General features: G+C 41.8%; 1 protein-coding gene across 2 annotated transcripts in view; it reads left to right on the top strand.

Annotated features, from left to right (window-relative positions):
* The window catches only part of zcchc24 (zinc finger, CCHC domain containing 24), a 28733-nt gene that overhangs the window by 6929 nt on the left and 4113 nt on the right, over nt 1-17691 (top strand). The gene's annotated exons all lie outside the window — the stretch shown is intronic.

Genomic DNA, 17691 nt, shown 5'->3' with positions numbered 1-17691 from the left:
GAGAAAATAAGGGTTAGGCAATTGAATAGTTGAGGTTACCAAAGTGTTTATCCATTACTTGAAATTTAAGACTTTTTTGTTATAATATATTCACATTGGAAACTCACAGAGGATATTTGTGGCTGTGCTGAGAGAATAATTTTTAAGGGAACTCTTGGTAGTTGAGTGAAAGCCACAGGCCCGGCAGCTGCTGCCCAGTGCTGCCTGTCATGGGGAGAGAGGTGTTATGTAAACTGGCTTTTATTCGGAAAATGAGGTCGCTCCCCCAGTTATGAGCAGAATGCCCCTCACAGCCACGCTTTGGCCCCCTTCCAAGATGTCTTCCACTTGCACTCATGATTTGGTTCTGTTTAGCGGACTAATCCTCTCAACAGTTGGCCCCACCTCTGATTTGACTGATCAAAATGATGCATTGAATGACATCTTCTTGGTATGCCTCTCTGTAGAAAGATTAACTCATGGAAAATGCCTTTGCCAGAGCGCAGGTTTGTGGGTATGTGGGGTGGCTGCTGCTGCTGCTGCTGCTGCTGTGTGTGTGCTGGTGTGTGTGTGTGTGTGTGTTTTATGTGTGTCTCTGTGCTACAGATGACTTTTGAGTTACTGTGTCCCATTCCTGGTCGTAATACAGTCCTTTGCTTCAGTCCTTCAGAATTATAGTTTCATGGGCAGTTTATATTTTTTTAAATCCTTCTGAGAAATTTCAATTATTTTGAAACACGTAGAGAAGTTGTTTTTATAGAAGTTTAAGAGCCAAAAATAACTGACAAGACATTCATCACTACTTCTGCTCTCCCCCTTTTACCCATTTCTGCTGAAATTCAACAATCAAAGTTGAAGTTACCCAATCTTAATGAGGAAACTCAGCTGCTCTATATCATCAGAACAGCCACATGTGTCGTCTCATTATGACTTAAACGTTGTTGAATCCTCGTTGGAGAGAAGAGATGTGTGACTCTGCTTTTTTTTCCAAGTGGGCCCCACCCACATGCAACCATGAGAAAAGCACAGATAAAAAAATGAAATACAGAGATCTGTCATGTAAAATCACCAAAGCTGTTCAAAGTTTGGCAGGAAATATGTTCATGTTATTACTCATAGTAAAAAGCTGATTGTGAAAAAATGTTTTCAGGGCATTTAAGCAGCAGTTTGACATTTTTGGAAAATTTGCCATGAGTTAGAACAGAAGATTTATTCTCTTCCCCAAAATGTTAAACTTTGCTTTAAGAGCCACTGTAGCAATGAAAAAACTCAGTGTTTGCACATTTTGCTCTGCTTGGATTACATAGATGACGCAAGAAGTGTACGATGAAAAAGCTGGTGATAACGTACAGATTGGTCTTTTCTGGCCAGCTGAGAAAAAAAATCAAACAAATTCTACATTAAGCCAGTAACTACACATACACAAGGAATTTTCTGTATGTATCATCTGTAAGAAAGAGCAGGGAGTGCAGATAGAAAAGAAGCATCACAGTTACTGTGTTGATCAGAAACACATGGAGCTCATTGATCCACATACAGAGCCTTCTTTATTGCACCGGGATAATGTGCCCTTTGTTCAAATAGTTGCGGTGTCTGTTGAATGTGTGTATATATAGCATCAATTTCAAACTTTATTTTTTTCTGTCGAATTCTCCTCCACTTATCTCTGTGGTGATATCTGACATGGACCAACGAGTGTTCCATGTAGGACATATGCTGATATGTAATTGAATCACTCACATTAAAACACCCTGCTGAATGAATAAGGGTGAGACTTAGAAAGGACGTCCTGTTTTGCTCTGATAACATTTCCTCTTCTCCCCGTCAGTTACTCATTAACGATCAAGCGTGATTTAGCTACACCTGCATCTCCTCTAGCATCTGATCTGTATGTGCGACCATATGCCCATTACTGTGATGGACCTCACACCTCATGTGATGGTAATTTCAGCAGCAGTGTATCCTTTGTGACAAATGGTCGCCATTATCTCCTATAACAGTGTCAACATGGAGACCTGAGGCGAGCTGTGAAGCGAGGGCCTCTTCTCACCAGAGGCAAATCACACTTCGAGTAATGTGTGACCCGCCAAAGTGTGTGCTTCTCCTTTGGTTGAGGTTATAAACTTAATGAGTTATCATTACCGCAGCCCACTTTGTCTGCCATAACAAACATCGGTGGTTGTTGTTTTGACAAAAACGCATTTGGTTTTAAATCTTCTAATGTTTGCTTTCGACAGAGCAGTGCTCCTTTTTCCGAATTGGTTGGAAGTCATGCCGGGATAATTGTGCAACCACTTTGTTTTAATGTCTCAGTTTGTTGTTGTACAAGGGGATGAAGGGGACGGGGGTAGAATAAGGGGGAGGATGCGTCAAATACACATTACAAGTTTGTAAATTACCAGTGCTTCATTTCTGCAGATTGCTGTCTTTGTGCTTCACTCATGCAAAGCCGCTGTGTGGGCACACCCAATTTCCTGCTTTGTATAACTCTAATATTAAAGTCTTAGATTGAGGTCTACAGATAGAGCTTCTCTACCTTTTCGCTATCAAATTTATTTCAGCACTATTTTAAGAGTCGTAGAATAGAATAAGCGATTTTCTTGAGACAAGATCTTACAACTGGTGCTCTTTAGGGCACAAATAGGAAAATGCTGCGCTTATAATTGAAGAAAATGCTCGAAGGATACCAGCAAAACCATTATGTATTTTTTCATTAATGTATTTTTACCAGTGAACAAGTATATTGGCTGCATGTATCCTTTTTTTCATAGACAAGTCCTGGGTGAATATTTGCAAAAGGAGGGTAGGCTACCGCATTCACATCTGGAATGAAGAGTGCTCCCATGGTGTTATACTGTTGGCGTTTCAGCTGTAACAGTTAATCAGAAACAGTTTAAGTGCCTTGCTTGTGGGTAATTCTGTAGTAGTAACTGTAGTAGTAAAATGAGGAAAAAGCTGTCATATTCACTTCACCCAGGTCATTTTTTACCCCAGCTGGTCCTGGGATTTAAACCAACACTTCTTCCTCTCCCTTTGCAGGGAACTTGCTTAATAAACTCGCCTGTAGTTTCCTGTAAAATGCTAGTTTTCCATTCAGCAACAAAATCCTCGCATAATGTAAAGTTCAGCTCGATATCCCAGTCTGCAGCTTCTATTCCATATTCAGCACAGCTCCGCCTCATGCCTCTGGAAAAATGCTTGTCAACTCTTGTCTTGGAAACACGCTGTTAAACTGTCCAAAATAGCTTGCTAACCATCTTTGATAGCTCAGTGTTGATTATTCAATAGTTCAACAGATTATGTCGGCTTAACATATCTGGAGACGTTTGCTGTCCCCTGGAGGCTAATGTCCTAGGTAGGAGAAAGAACATAGATCTTACATCTGTCCTTTAGCTTTTATAACCTCTGTTTAACCAACCTCCTGCCTCCACTGAAGCATATCTGTAGGGAAATCACATATTTACATTTGCTCCAGCTGTTTTCTGTCTTCTTTACTTTGTTTCATTCTCTCTCTCTCTCTCTCTCGATGCATCCTGCAGTTTGTTAATCCTGTCGATAAACAATCTTTCGACACGTCACACTTCAACATTTGTCATGAGAGAATGCTTCACATTTTACCCCCATGATCTCTGTGCCCCGGGGCCGACTCTGACATGGCTGCAGCTATTTGCTGTGGCAGGCTCGCCGTTTGGATGTGTCACAGTCATGGCATGGAGTACTGTTGAGCTTGTCTGTGTCAGACACAGAGAAGGTATGGTTCAAAGGCCCGAGAGGGGCACGAGAGCAGAGACACAGCGAGCCGGCGAAAGGCGATGAGGGCACTTCCCCTGAAAGGAAATCAAAGTTAAAAGAATGATAAAAGTGCAGTTTCCTGCCAGCTGGTTTGTGTTCTGTACAGAAATCCCACTCTTCCTCTCGGTTTTTGCTGAGACAACAATCGCACCACTTCCTGTTTTCGTAACCACGACACCTCTAACCCCATCTCTGGGAGGTGGTACACTGTCACATTTACCATAGTCAGGTACACATACAGCTGAAATACAGTGAAATGACAATGGAAGCTCCAAACTCACCATTAGAATATGAAGACACAGTACACCGTCTGCTGATTCAGCGTCAGCTGTGGAAGTGGAAAGATTTCATTTAGCTTCTTTTAGGTGAAGATAAGCTGACATTAAGTCTCATCTGTAATGGATTTTACACCTCTTATCATCTGATTACTTTTTCCTTCTTCACTCAGACTAAAGGAGTGTTGTCTAACTTATGCTAGATGATATGTGTATATATATATGTATATATATATATATATATATATATATATATATATATATATATATATATATATATATATATATATATATATATATATACATAGAATTGCTTAATTTGGAGAGTTTCTTACATAAGACTTTGTTATGAATTTGTTTCCTGCCACATCGCTGAGCCAGCATTTTAAAATGAAGGCTGGAGTTGATAAAAGAAAATAAACAGTAATGTGTTTGGGGCAGTTGCTCGTCACATTGCTTTATGTAAGCTTGCCTTTGCAGCATGAGAGAAACCAGGTCACCACTCATTTTAGAATCTAGTGTCCTTATGCTCTACCTCTTTTATAATACCTATAATACCTTAGCACAGACACCTTTAGTAATGTAACAGATCACCTTTCTACCGAATACCATTCCACTTCTACAGGCAAAACATCTACGGTATATCAGGATATTAGAAAACAGATGACATGAAAGAGTAATGGCAACTAGAGATGCAACGATAAGTTGATTAATCAATCAGATGATGGGCAGCAAATGAACTGGCAACTATTTTGATTATTGATGAAGTGTTCGTTAGTCTTTCAAGCTAAAGTAGCAAACCTTGGGTGGTTTCAGCATCTCGAATGTGAGAATTTGCTGCATTTTCTGGTCTTACAACAAAGTAAATTGTATATCTTTGGGTTTTGAACGGTTTGTTTGTTGAGTTTAGACGCCTGAAAACATCACTTTGGGCTTTTCACTGCTTTCTGATGTTTTTTAGACTGAACAATCATTTGATTAATGGAGAAAAGAACTGGCAGACTGGTAGATAGTGATAACGATGGTTTCAGCCCTAGACGCAGCAGTTTGATGATGATCTGGCACACTTGGATCTTGTTTCTTTGTCGTGACATTGTATAACATTTCCATACTAAAGGACTAAAGACCAAATCTCCTTCACAGTTTACAAAGGCAGCAAACTGCAATTTAATTGTAATCTGATTAAGCCCCTTCACAGATTTACCGACTTTACAGACACTTCACATTATTCATGGTTTCCCTCGTCTCTCTCCGCTTGAGCTCATCAGAGTAGAAGACGAAAAGGACTTCCGAGTGAGCACAAACCACAAACCAAACCACCAGGCTCACACATCCACGTCAGACCGGCAACTAAATTTTGCGCTTATCTCCACTGGTTGATCGGTATGTGGTTGAACAAATTGCTCCTCACAGCAGCACCGATTCTTGTCACATGTGAGCAACTGAGGTTATTCCATGATATGAGACAGACTGACAGAGAGGACGGACAACCAGACAGACAGGCAGAGACACTGTGAAGCTGTGAGTGCTGGCACACAGGACTGGATTTGGTGTCAAGAGATCAGGGACTGACACTGCTGGCTTTGTGTTGTGCTTGAATGGGCACCTTAGGGAGAGACTGCGGTTCTGAATGGGCACCATTGGGGAAAGCCCAAGTGGTGGGAATGGAGGCTGGTAATTAAGGCAGTCATTGTATGTCTGTAGGATCTGTTAGACAGAGAGGTCAGGAAGGCAGGCCTGTATTGTTCCCACAGCAGGACCCTCACTGCATCACAGGGGTGCATCAGACTCAAGTATGTTTGGATAGAGCCTTGGATCTTACAGAGAAGAAAAAAGGAATTACAACAACAAACCCCACAGGTGGTCCTATATAGCCTGCTTGTCTGTATGTCAACACGCAGCCTATAGGGGCCTCATAGGCAGTTTTGATTTTGTAACAGTGTTTTTTCTCTCTCTTTATGATTAAGAGTGTGGAAATCCTACAGGCTTCCCAGGAGCTCCATCCCTCCCAGGACCCAGGACTGTGTTAAAAAAGACACACTTGTGATCAATATATGGTGTCACAGGGGTGTGTGTACTTAGTGAGCCCAAATCAGCCAAACTGTATATCATAGCAGTGGTCACGTGCTCTGAATTTTATTTATCTTGCACAAGTTGAAGTCAATCAATCAATCTTTATTTATATAGCGCCAATTCACAACAGCGTTATTTCAAGACGTTTTCCATAAAGAGCAGGTCCAGACCAAACTCTTTAATGAAGAGAGAGCCCCAACGATTCAGGAATTCAAAATTAAGGATTCAAGAATCCCCTTTAACGGGAAGAAACCTCGAACAGACCCAGGCTCAGATGTGGGCGGCTTTCTGTCAAGGTCCGTGTTGGGTGAGAGAGAGACAGACAGACAGACAGACAGACAAAACAAACAACAACCAATATACTAACAGCAGCTATAGCACTGACAATAGGAATGTGACTAATAAATTAGCAATATGGTACCACTGAAAAACATGATGAGTGGCTGACGATCCGCAGCAGTGATTCATGAAGCCAGAGAACCACAGCAGGAGAACCAGGACCAGGATCCACAGGAACCTGAGAGATGAGAAAAGCACAGAAAGGCTCCGGGGTGAATGAAAACAGTGAATGAAAAAGTAGGATTTATTCATTAATCTTTATTAAATATTGTAAAACACTAACAACTTTAAGAATAAATGAATCCTTTACCACCTGCTCCACTTGCAGGATCTTGGTGCTTTATGGAAGGTTCGTTGAACGCTAGTGCTATTAAAATATATCATCAAATAATCATGCAATATTTATCAACAGGCTTTAGTCTAATAAAGGATATGAACTCAGGCTTGTTTTGCTGAAACTGAGCAGCATAAGAAATGAAATGGTAAATTGAGGGCCTGCGTATTGAGATATTTTAGGTGCTTTTGGAGTGCGGCTCTCCCAGTTCATAAAATAGAGGAACTGTGCTTGCACAGAAAATAACATACTTTCTTACTTCTACTATTAGATTTACTTACTTCTTTACTGTCACAATGTATTCTCTCTAGCTCAAGTTTAATTGTAGGTTATATTTTTTCAGAACAACCCATGCAGTGCTTCTGCAACTTTCAAGCGAAAATAGATTTTGGTGACTGTCCCTTTACTTTACTGTAAAAAAAAATAACCTGCATTTTACATAGAAACTTTTTCTCCCTCCCCTCTCTATCTGCATGCACTGCTCTGCAGTATGTCGGGAAGTTTCTGGCAGGGATGAGGGCTGAGGGGGAGGTGCACCATGGGAATGTTTTTACAGGGTGACCCCTGATCTTCCTTCCAGTCGCAGCAAAGGCTCTGAAGGCCCTGCGTCTGTCTCTGCTCTAACACTCACTCGGCCGAGTTACCAAAGAGAGAGACTGAGACTGAGAGCGAGTGGAGACTGCCCTGCTACCAGATAAGGCTTATCAGGGATGCTGGAGACATGTTGTATCAGACAGCTTTCCTCTTTAATAGTGTCACAGCAGACAGACAACCATCCTCACTGTGAAAAACAGATGTGACCACTAGCTGTCAACGTATTTTATTTTTGAGGATTTATACAGAGAAAGAGCACTGACAGCAAGAAACCATATAGGGTCATAGGTCCAATATAGCATTGACAAGTGACACTGAGATTAGTGACATACGTGTACAGTATATCCGGCAGAGTGACTTACAGAAATATACATGCAAACATAGACAGCAGTGGTATGATCTTCCTGTGGCAGATGACGAGATGTTTTGTGCACCTCTGTATGCCCCAGTCTGCTACCCAACCTGCTCTTGTCATTCACTGGCCTGGTAACCCAACGCTGCTGTGCAGCTGCACAGCTCATTGGGCTTACTGGGACTGTGGCTAAGTCCAAGGCTAGGAGAGGGCAGGGGGGAAATTCACACCCACGGCCCCACTTAGCATTAGCCCTTAACGCCCTGTAAATATGGTAAGTGTAGGAATATGGTAAACTTATCCCGTGTCTGCGAAGAGAGACTCACTTCAAGCTGGCGCGTTAATGGAACTGGGTTTCTGGGTTCAACCAGGCCAGAATCCAAGGCCCAGTTGGCCCGTACTTTGGTTTTCTATGAATGAAGCATGAAGGGAGAGAAAGGTTTTTGTCAAAAACATCAGCTTTAAAACAAGTGAGTGTTATTAGTATGAAGCAAAACACCCACATGCTTGACTCTCTTGGGTATCCATCAGTCATCCAAGAACATGACACTGAGATCCGTGGCCAATTAGGAAAGCTGGGTTGTGGAAATCTAGGAATCTGGGAATAGGGTTTTGGCAAAGAACACGCTGGCGTGGTGATATGCCTCTGCAGCTGTCTTGGACACAATGATGTCGGTCTGTCACCGAGGAGAAAAACTTTGACGTACACACGCATGCATGTGTGCATGAATGGTATGTATTTATTGCCTTCGTGCACCATATGGCAAACCTGCAAACCCAAGAACTGGGGCACTGGTCTGTTGTCCTTGAAAATAAATATCCTCTCATTATTTGCTTGGGCAAAATCAAACATAAGCGTATTAATTGTCATAACATTGAAATCAGCTGCTTACAACAACTCATAATACAAGACCTCCACCTCCAGTCTATCAAAACAACCAGAAATTGCAGGTCGCCAAATTTCATTTGTAAGCAATAACATCATTAAAGATGACTTAGCAGAGATTTGTTTTAATCTAAATCAACAGATCAGCATATTGTAATGTCAATTTTTTCAAAAGTAATTGAATGGCGCATTGTGCTATCATCCTCAGCACAGACACAGACTGTTAAAAGTCAAAAACACCTGGATGTTATTTGTGGGAAAAAAGCTCTTCTGGGGTATTTCTACCATCTTTGGGGAAGTTGACAGTCTTGTGTTTCACTTCTGCCACATGTGTTTGTTTTTATGACTGCAGGAGTGCAGCACTCCTGTCTTTATTTCTTTGCTCTTTTATTTGAAAGGGACAAATAGACGTTGAATTTTATGATCCAGTATACTGTTCTTGTAAAAACGCTTCAACAATTTCTTGGTGGGCATTGATGACATTTAAAAGCACAAAAAGCCTTCTTTAATACTTTCTGGCTCAGCCTCTCCGCTTATTTACGTGACTGACGGGCGTGGGATGTTTTATCTTTGGAACAGCTGTCTTGATTTACCTTTTCCCAGTGTGATATCTCAGCATGTCAAAGAACAGACTAAACATAAGTGATATGCTCGGTACTGTTACGGGACTTCACTGGAATCCGAGTGAATGTTAGACCTGGGACACTCGATGTGCTTTAAGATCATTGTGTGTGTGCGTGCTGTTGTACAGTGTCAGTCTCTTCCTGTAGAAATATGCATGTATGGTACATGGAGGTACACACACACTCACAGTGCACACTTTCTCTGCCAAGCAGAGGCCATTTCCTAGAATGAACTATTTTGGCGTCTCCATGGAGCTGGAAGTGGACTTGTGGTTATTCTTTAAAACAGTTGGAGTGGTTGTCCTCTTGAAATCCTCCCCTCTGTATCACAGTGAGATAACAAACCCATTTCTACAGACTTGTGATCTTTGTGGTTAAACCCAGGAACCCACAAGGGAAAAAAACTTGTAACCCTGAGCATTGCTGCTCATATAGAAATATTTAGTTTCGGGTCAGTTGAAATGCTTTGCTGTCCACCTCTGCACTGGTTACATTTGTTGAACTGTTTCAGGTCCATGTTGGGTTGTTATCCTTTGGGGAAATGTTGCCTGTTAAGATTGGAGCTTTCAAATAGCAGTGGGTTTGATTATATACTTAGATTGCTGTGGTTCCTCTTCACACAACACATTTCTTACTTTTCCCTGCCTCAGTCCACTACTGCTTTGTGCTGCTTCCCTCACCTGCGAGAGGATAAATGCAGCAAAAGACTTTACGACAGCGCAAGTGTCCCACAAGCATATTTAGCCCTGGAAACAACTGGGATGTGCTATTGTGAGTAAACTGCTTTTTATAGGGTAATGAAATGTCAAGCACATATGAATAGCTAAAATAAAGAGCATCTAGAATATGAAACCTTTTTAAGAATAGCACCCTGACCCACATGGGTGCAGCGCAGGTTTAGACGAATGAGTGACTGACTCGTGATGGGGAAACTAAAAGGATATTTCACATCTACTGAGCTCACATACAATTTGCAGACTCATAGAAAATACAATGTATCTTTGACAGAGAATCTTATTTTATCAATACATGAAAACGTTTGCATATTACAGATTGAGTTTCCATGTCAGTGTGTTTTTGAAGTGTTAGGTTTATATCTGCGGAAACATATTTTGCACTCAGTCAGAGGAAAGTGTTATGAATAGCTTCCTGCATGCCAGCTCTCTGCATGTCACCACACTCAGAATGAATGAGATGACTGAGTAACATGTGCATAGAAATAGCTGTAATATCTGTGTTTTTCTTAAAGTAGCACAGCATATTTAAAAAATCAATGGACGTGGACTACAGATAAACACGACTGATACGTCAAATTCCACAGTTGAAAATGAACTAATAATGTGCATTTTCATTATCGAGTATAATAAGTCAGTTTATTGATCAACGTGTCCCAGTCCAGCTTCTGAATTGTGAGAATTTGCTGCTTTTCTTTGTCTAATGTGATACTAATTTGTAGGTCTTATGGGTTTCATGCCACTGCATTTGGCTTCAAGACATATTTTCTCAACATTCTGACTTTTGATAGAAAATAATGTGCATATTAATTGATCATGACAATAATTGCTGTTCGGTGTGTCAACTTTCAGCTTTCAAGCTGATGAGTGTGCAGAGGTTTCCAGTGCAGTCTGAAAACTATCGTGTTCACTGTATATAACATTGAGACACATCAATAAGGTCATTTTAAGACAGGATGGTTTAAATGATCATTTCCACATGTTGCATGGTTTAGATTATTTACTTCCTCACTATTTATTTTATTTGTTGGATCTGAACCAACAATTTATGACCTTGGTGTAATACTGTTTGTGTCTATGAGCAAGAAAGTTTGTTTTAAAGTTATTTCTGCATTTGTGTACTCGGTGGTTTACGTGCTGCTGCGTGCACAAACCCAAACATGTGTGATTGAGGCTACGTGCAGTGCACGCTAGTGTAATTCTGCGGTTTATATTTAGAGACAATTGTACAAGATAAGAGTGCTTATCTCAGCAGTTGTAGATGAGAAGCTGTGAAGCAACAGAAGGAATAGGAGGCATCTACGAGCCACAGGGAACTCCGCTGTTAAAGCTAACGTGCACACTCACTGTTATTTGAAATATTGAATTAAAAATGTAACCTTTATACCACATTTGCACTTTTTGTCGAGTAAACTTAGAACATTGTAAGCCTGACTAGCGAAGTGAACGCTAAAATGCACGAGCAAAGTGAAAACCACATCCATGGTGAAAGCATGTTCGTACAGAATAATAACAGGTTTTCTTTTCTGATGTAACAGGTTGGAGACCCGACTGCAAAACCCGGCTGTCCTCTGTGGTGTGTGTTTACAAGCATCAGAGAGTTTGGTTAAGTGTGAGGTTCAGTGTTTAAAAGCCCCACGAACCACATTTTGGAGCTGTACTGAAAAAGACCAAACCTCATGATTAATAGATATATGGTTACTGAAACACTATTATGAAAAGTCCAGGAAATATTTCCTTGTCGTGTCTCAGTGAGGGATCAGGCGTGATTGATGCTTTGATCTTTTTTGATGTTCCACAGAGGAGAACCAGGTTCTCAGGTTGAAACCACATCCAGGTTTCTGCCTCTCCCCCTTGTAGCAGTCATCAGACCGCTAAGGCTAGCACGCTAACTGAAACCACATTAAAGCAATTAGAAGTCTTATCAGAAATGCTACGCTTAATGAGCAAACCAAACAAAAACTCCAAAAGACTCAAAGCTAACATTGTGGACTGAACCCCATCCGCTGTATCTGTAAATCTATCGCTTTCTGAATTGCAGCCAAACCAAATACAGATCCTGAGATGAGGACACAAGAGCAGACACAGATATGTGCACGCACACACTCGTGCACGCTCACGTGCACGCTGAAATGCAATACACACGGGTTGGGGGCTGGTTTTGTGTTCTTGTGTTGCTCTCTGAGTGATGTCCTGGGGGATGCGGAGAGGCAGAGCGGGGCCTGAGCTCCTCCGCTGCTCCTTTGTTTCCCCTGATGGTTTCCAGATGCTAGCTAGTGATCGGAGCGCTACGGAACGCTGGGGAGCAGCCCAGCAGTTTGGGGCTCGCGCCAGCAGGCCGGGATTAAGGCAGCTCTATCTGGGACACTTAAAAAACATGGCTTTCCTTTGTAATAACGCTGCAGTTGTTTGAGATTGAATCGATAATGAATTATCACGTTGCACGAGGTAATCTTACATCTAGTGTCACAAACATAGTCCTCATTAACTGGGGAGACGCATGCGATGGTCAGTGCTGTCTTAGGTCATTAAGTGTAATTATTAGTCACAAAATGTAGACTTGGATTAATTCCGTCTGACTGTAATTAACATTTTTGTTTTACTGAGTAATTTGACAGGGTGTTTCTGTTAACAGGCTCCAGCCTGTGGCAGTGTGAGGATATTGTCTGTCCCTTATGTGCAGCCCTGTTCAGGGGAGATTGTTTTTCTAAACTGAGGTGCATTGTGCTAGAGTGAGGGCAAATTTATCATTTAAGCAGCACACCTGTTCTTCCCGTCACTTTCAGCCTCAGCCACTTTTCTTTACAGGCAATAGAAAGAGACAGCTGCACCAGCAAAGAGCCGTCCAGAGAGAGAGAGAGAGAGAGAGAGAGAGAGAGAGAGAGAGAGAGAGGTGAGAAAGATGGCAGAGAAAAAGAGAGATGCACAGAAAACAGTGGCTGTATTTAGAGCTCGTAGTGCATGGTGGGATTGATAAATAGTCCCCATAATGCACCTGGCTGAGGTTTTGGCACAGGGTTTGGGGCTATTTAGTCCAGCAGCGGAAACAGCCAATAAAAAAATGCTTGTTCTGTGTGCAGTGAGACACAGCTGAGGTGGTGACAGTGTCATTCTTGTGAGAGGCTTGAAGCAGTGGCCATCTGCACGCCCTCGCTTGGCCCTCGGTTCTGATTAACAGGCTGACGACCGCATCCTCAGATCTTTATTCTTCAGTTGCTGTAACGTCAGATACAGCGGGTAGTGATGGATCTGGTCATTTAACTAAAGCACGGGCGAAACAGACAGCGGCCTCTGAATGATCACGGTCAAAGAGCGCTTTTGTTTTTCTTTCTTTTCATAGGATAATGTAACGTGTGAAAGTATGTGACTCTTTTGCATAGCTTTCATGTATCACATCTGAATTTCCTTGATGTGGTCAACCCAACTCTAAGAACTGTTGTGCAAGTATTCTTTGCCCCAAATGACCCGACAAACGTTTCTGCTCCTCTGGTGTGGTCTGACAAACAACCTCAGGCTATTCCTTTTACAGTCTTTCTCTTTATTGAATGGGAGGCTTATGCTGTGAATCATTGATCTGCCTGGGTCTCAGCGATCATGTAGCTCTATGGCGCAGTGATGGGAACATCAAATCATGCCAAAGAATCTGACATTATCATAAAGAACGTCCAGTCGACTGCGTTGGGCCTCGCCTTAGACACAAGGCATCACTTTGTTTAAGGTTTATACATTTGTTTCATTTATGTTGCACTTAATGCAGTTTTTTTTTCTTTCTGTGGAATCCAGCAACCTGCCAAAACTCTTCTCAAATGTTTAGGTTTATTTCAAGAAATTTCAACCATTCTATTATTCATACGGCGTTCGCCAACAAAGACCCTGTTCTCCAAATCCAGACCAGAAAAGTGGTTGCACACAATTACTATCAACCATTTTCCAAAGCCTCAACGTTGTTTTATCCACCAAATCCCTTGTTTTCTCATAGAGGCAGACAAACCGCTGAATGGCATGTAACATTTGCATAAAAACCGAAGCTTTACTGTCAGCACTGTCTCCTAGTATTTGTTGTCTGTGGACTGACTGTGGGCAATATGTGGAGCCCAAATCAACCGAAGGTAAATGTCTCCTCTAATATGTCGAAAGAGAATGAAATCCCATATCCACAACCTTGAAAGCAGCGGTCTTTTAGAATGATTCCTCTTCGGTTTGGCTTGGAAGGGGCGTCTGATATTAAAGCAAGGCCAGCCTATCCTGTTGCTGGAGACAAAGGATTAAGGTTTCAGGTTTTTGGGTGACTGTCTGAGAGTATACAGTCTGGTGTCTGTCCACTGGTCATTAACTCTTGGCCTGGAAAGGGAGATCAACACAGATGCAAGATCACCTTTAGGCCTCAGACAGTGGTCTGGACCACATTTTTCCAGTGGTCAGTAATAGACATCTTTATATGATTTAAATTGGAGCAGAGTTTCACCATGGTTTTGTGGCAAAATTATATTCAGACAGTAATTTCGGAGTCGGATGCCTGGGCTGCATACCTTTTAATCAATTTCCCAGTATTAAGTGAAATAGACTTTTATTTAGAGACATTAAAGTGGGTGTCGTCTAGACCGGGATTTCTCACTTAAACTCACTTCTTCACATTCAGTAATGTACCTGCAATAGAGCACATGCTTCAAATTCCTGATATTCTTGCTGTTTGTACAACTTACGTGTCTTTAAAATCGACCCCCCAGAGAATCGTCTCCGCATTCCTTCACATGATAATGAGTCCAGTCCACTGTAGTTATGGCCAGAGCTACAGCAGTGTGTTAACGCCGTTTTATCCCCCACCTCTCTCTCTCTCTCTCTCTCTCTCTCTGACTCTGAAATGTATGGCCTAATTGAAAGCAGAGCAGCGATTTTACGATGGCTCTCAGTGTTTCTCGTGTTCTGCCCCTATGGAGGCCATCTGCTTTGGATTTAGATTTCCTCCTCCTCCTCCTCGCTCCTCTCTCTTTCTCCTTCCCTTTCTCCACCCTCCTGAGAGGGGCTGATTGGAGGGTCTCTCCACAGTTGGCTCGGGTGTCTGTAGGGCTGGTGGTATTTTTCTTTTTCTCCCTGTGTGTGTATGTTTTGTGTGGATGTTGGAGTCCGACTCTAGAGCAGCAGGTTTTTACACCCCGTTCATTATAGAATCCTCAAGGAGCGAGAGGATGTTTCGCGTTCAAGTCTGACTTTTGTTTCGTTCTCAATCTCAGTGTGTTTTTTTCATGTTTCTGTTCGTCTTGTTCCTTTTCCTTTCATTTTTGTCTCCATTTTCTGTTTTACTGTCTCCTGCACAGCTCTGTTTATTCTATTTAGTGCAGTTAGTGAGTTCATTAATCCTATGATATAAGCCAAGGAATGATCTGTGTCTCTGCAGCACGGCTAAACTCTTGAGTGGGAGTAGTGCAGGAAACCGTGCGGCATGACTTTCCAGTTGTATCTCAAGAGTGTATGAAAACCTGTGGATGTGGAATTTGTTGAGAATGTGTGTGTGTGTGTGTGTGTACATTTGTATCTGGGTGTTACAAGTGGAGAGAGAGACATTGTGTGTGGCCATGTTTTGCGTAGAGATTGCATCAGTGAATGTGTGTGTCCCATGTGTGTATATGCTTAATTTAAGAGTTCACTGACCCGTAGTGTGTGTGTGCGTATGTGTGTGTGTGTGAGTGTGTGTGTGATATGATGAGTCCCTGCTGTGATCTGGAACGAAGGAGGATGTGGTCAACTAGTTGTGGTTATGGAGCTACACTGTCTTGTCTGTGGACACTGTCCTCTACACACACACACACACATTGACCCTTATCTCAACACGCGGGGTTCTAGCCTTGGGGACATAAACAAACATTGACTATGCAAGTCGGCACTGTCAAAGTGATATGACAAACACAGCCCACCAACTCCTGGCACGGACACCGTTGACCAGTTTGCTGTCCAAAAGCCTTGTTTCCACTTTAAGTACACCTAAAATGCTCTAAATGGCTCTTACTCTGGTGCGAGCTTGAATGGCTTTATTTGTAGAGAGCAAAGGAAAACAAAACATCCTCCCGTGTAGGCTCATCTCCAGAGTGTTGTGTGGTGCGATGACGCACTTCCATCAAATTAGTCATTGTACCATGTCTATTGTGAATGGTTTGTAAATGTTGCTTTAAAGGCACCAAAGTGTGGTTATTTTCCTGGAAATCGAGCCTAACTAAAACATTTACTCAGTCACTCTGGTGTTTACGGCTGAGGGTTTTGATTTGTAACCCACTGCACCAGTGTAAAGGGATAGACGGGCCCTGTATATGTGAGAAACCCAAAACGTCCTTCATATTTCTCAGCCTGGCTCTGCTGGCATCGGTGGCACAGCAGTCCAGATGTTAATGTGACATTCATACATTCATTCCCACGTGTTTGGGTGTCCGTTGGAATGTGCAACACCAACTGTGGCTGTAAAGTTTATGACTTCAGAACCAAAACTCGCTTTTCATCTAAGACCTCCATGAGAGGCAACATGTTGCAATGGCCTGACTTCAATGTGAGCACAACACCCTACATGTCCACGTCCCGTTTACTTTGCAGACTTTATTATTCATCTTATAGAGGAAATTCCCATTTAATTGGATTAAATTCTTTTGTATTAATGTATCAAATATATTGATTTTATGATATTCAAAAATAACACCTGTATTAACCCTTTAAATACGTCAAAATTTCATTACTGGTGGTCATTACAAGACTTTTTTACTTTTGTGAGTTTTTCAAAAAAATATTCAATTTTATGGTGAAAATCAAGGTCAGTGAAGTTACCATATATGGTTTCTTGCCGGTCTGTCATGTAGCCTGATTGTCGCTGGTTGGCTTGGAGAAATCTCGTAGTTCTACTTCCTCATGGTGAGGCAAGGGGCGGCATTTTGAACCCCCACTTAAGTTACCAAATATGGTCCCTTGCCCGGTAAAGGGTTAACAGTCTGTAGCACTGTAACTACTGGTGATGAATTCATTAAAGAATCCACTGATTGTTTCGATTAATCGATCTATTGGTTTATGTATAAAATGTCAGATAATGAAAAATTATCATTTCCAAGGTGAAATATTCAAATTGCTTGTTTTACGTCTAAACCAAAACACGTTCATTTTACCATCTTAGAAGGCCAAGAAATGCTTTGCTGCGTGCACGTCAGGAACATCTTCAAAACGTTTCTAATGTGAAAGCTCTCAGCTGCAGACAGAGCATGATGCACAGCCAAAGGCCAAGGCCAGACTCTGGAAACAGCATGGAGCGAGAGAGGAATGGTCATGAGGAGGATGAGTGCTGTTTCTGTCCTGCTGAGTTCTGGCTGCAGTATCAGGGAGAGATTTTTTTTTACATTCGAACAAACAGCTGTATCGGGAAATTTGACTATGTTCAAAATTCCAAATGAATAACGAGAGTGAAGATTAGACCTCCTGGGTAGTGCACCTGGCACTGTCATCATAGTTCGTTTTTAAACCCTCAAAGTCTGATTTATTTTATATGATAAAACAGTGGTTAGTCTTCCTGGGGCAGAAACCTAGAAAGTGCTATTTTGGCGTTTGTATTTTTAAAAGCGAGAGCAGCAGCTCGCTTGTAGTTGGATCTAATTAACTAGATAATTTGTAGCATTTGAGAGCATCCAAACAAAATGTTACCATGGCATTGTCTTTGAGATTGCCCATTATTATTTGCACCAA

This window comes from Pempheris klunzingeri, chromosome 12, assembly GCF_042242105.1.
Source record: "Pempheris klunzingeri isolate RE-2024b chromosome 12, fPemKlu1.hap1, whole genome shotgun sequence".
NCBI classification, from domain to species: domain Eukaryota; kingdom Metazoa; phylum Chordata; class Actinopteri; order Acropomatiformes; family Pempheridae; genus Pempheris; species Pempheris klunzingeri.
This window is presented reverse-complemented; position numbering and strand designations above follow the sequence as displayed.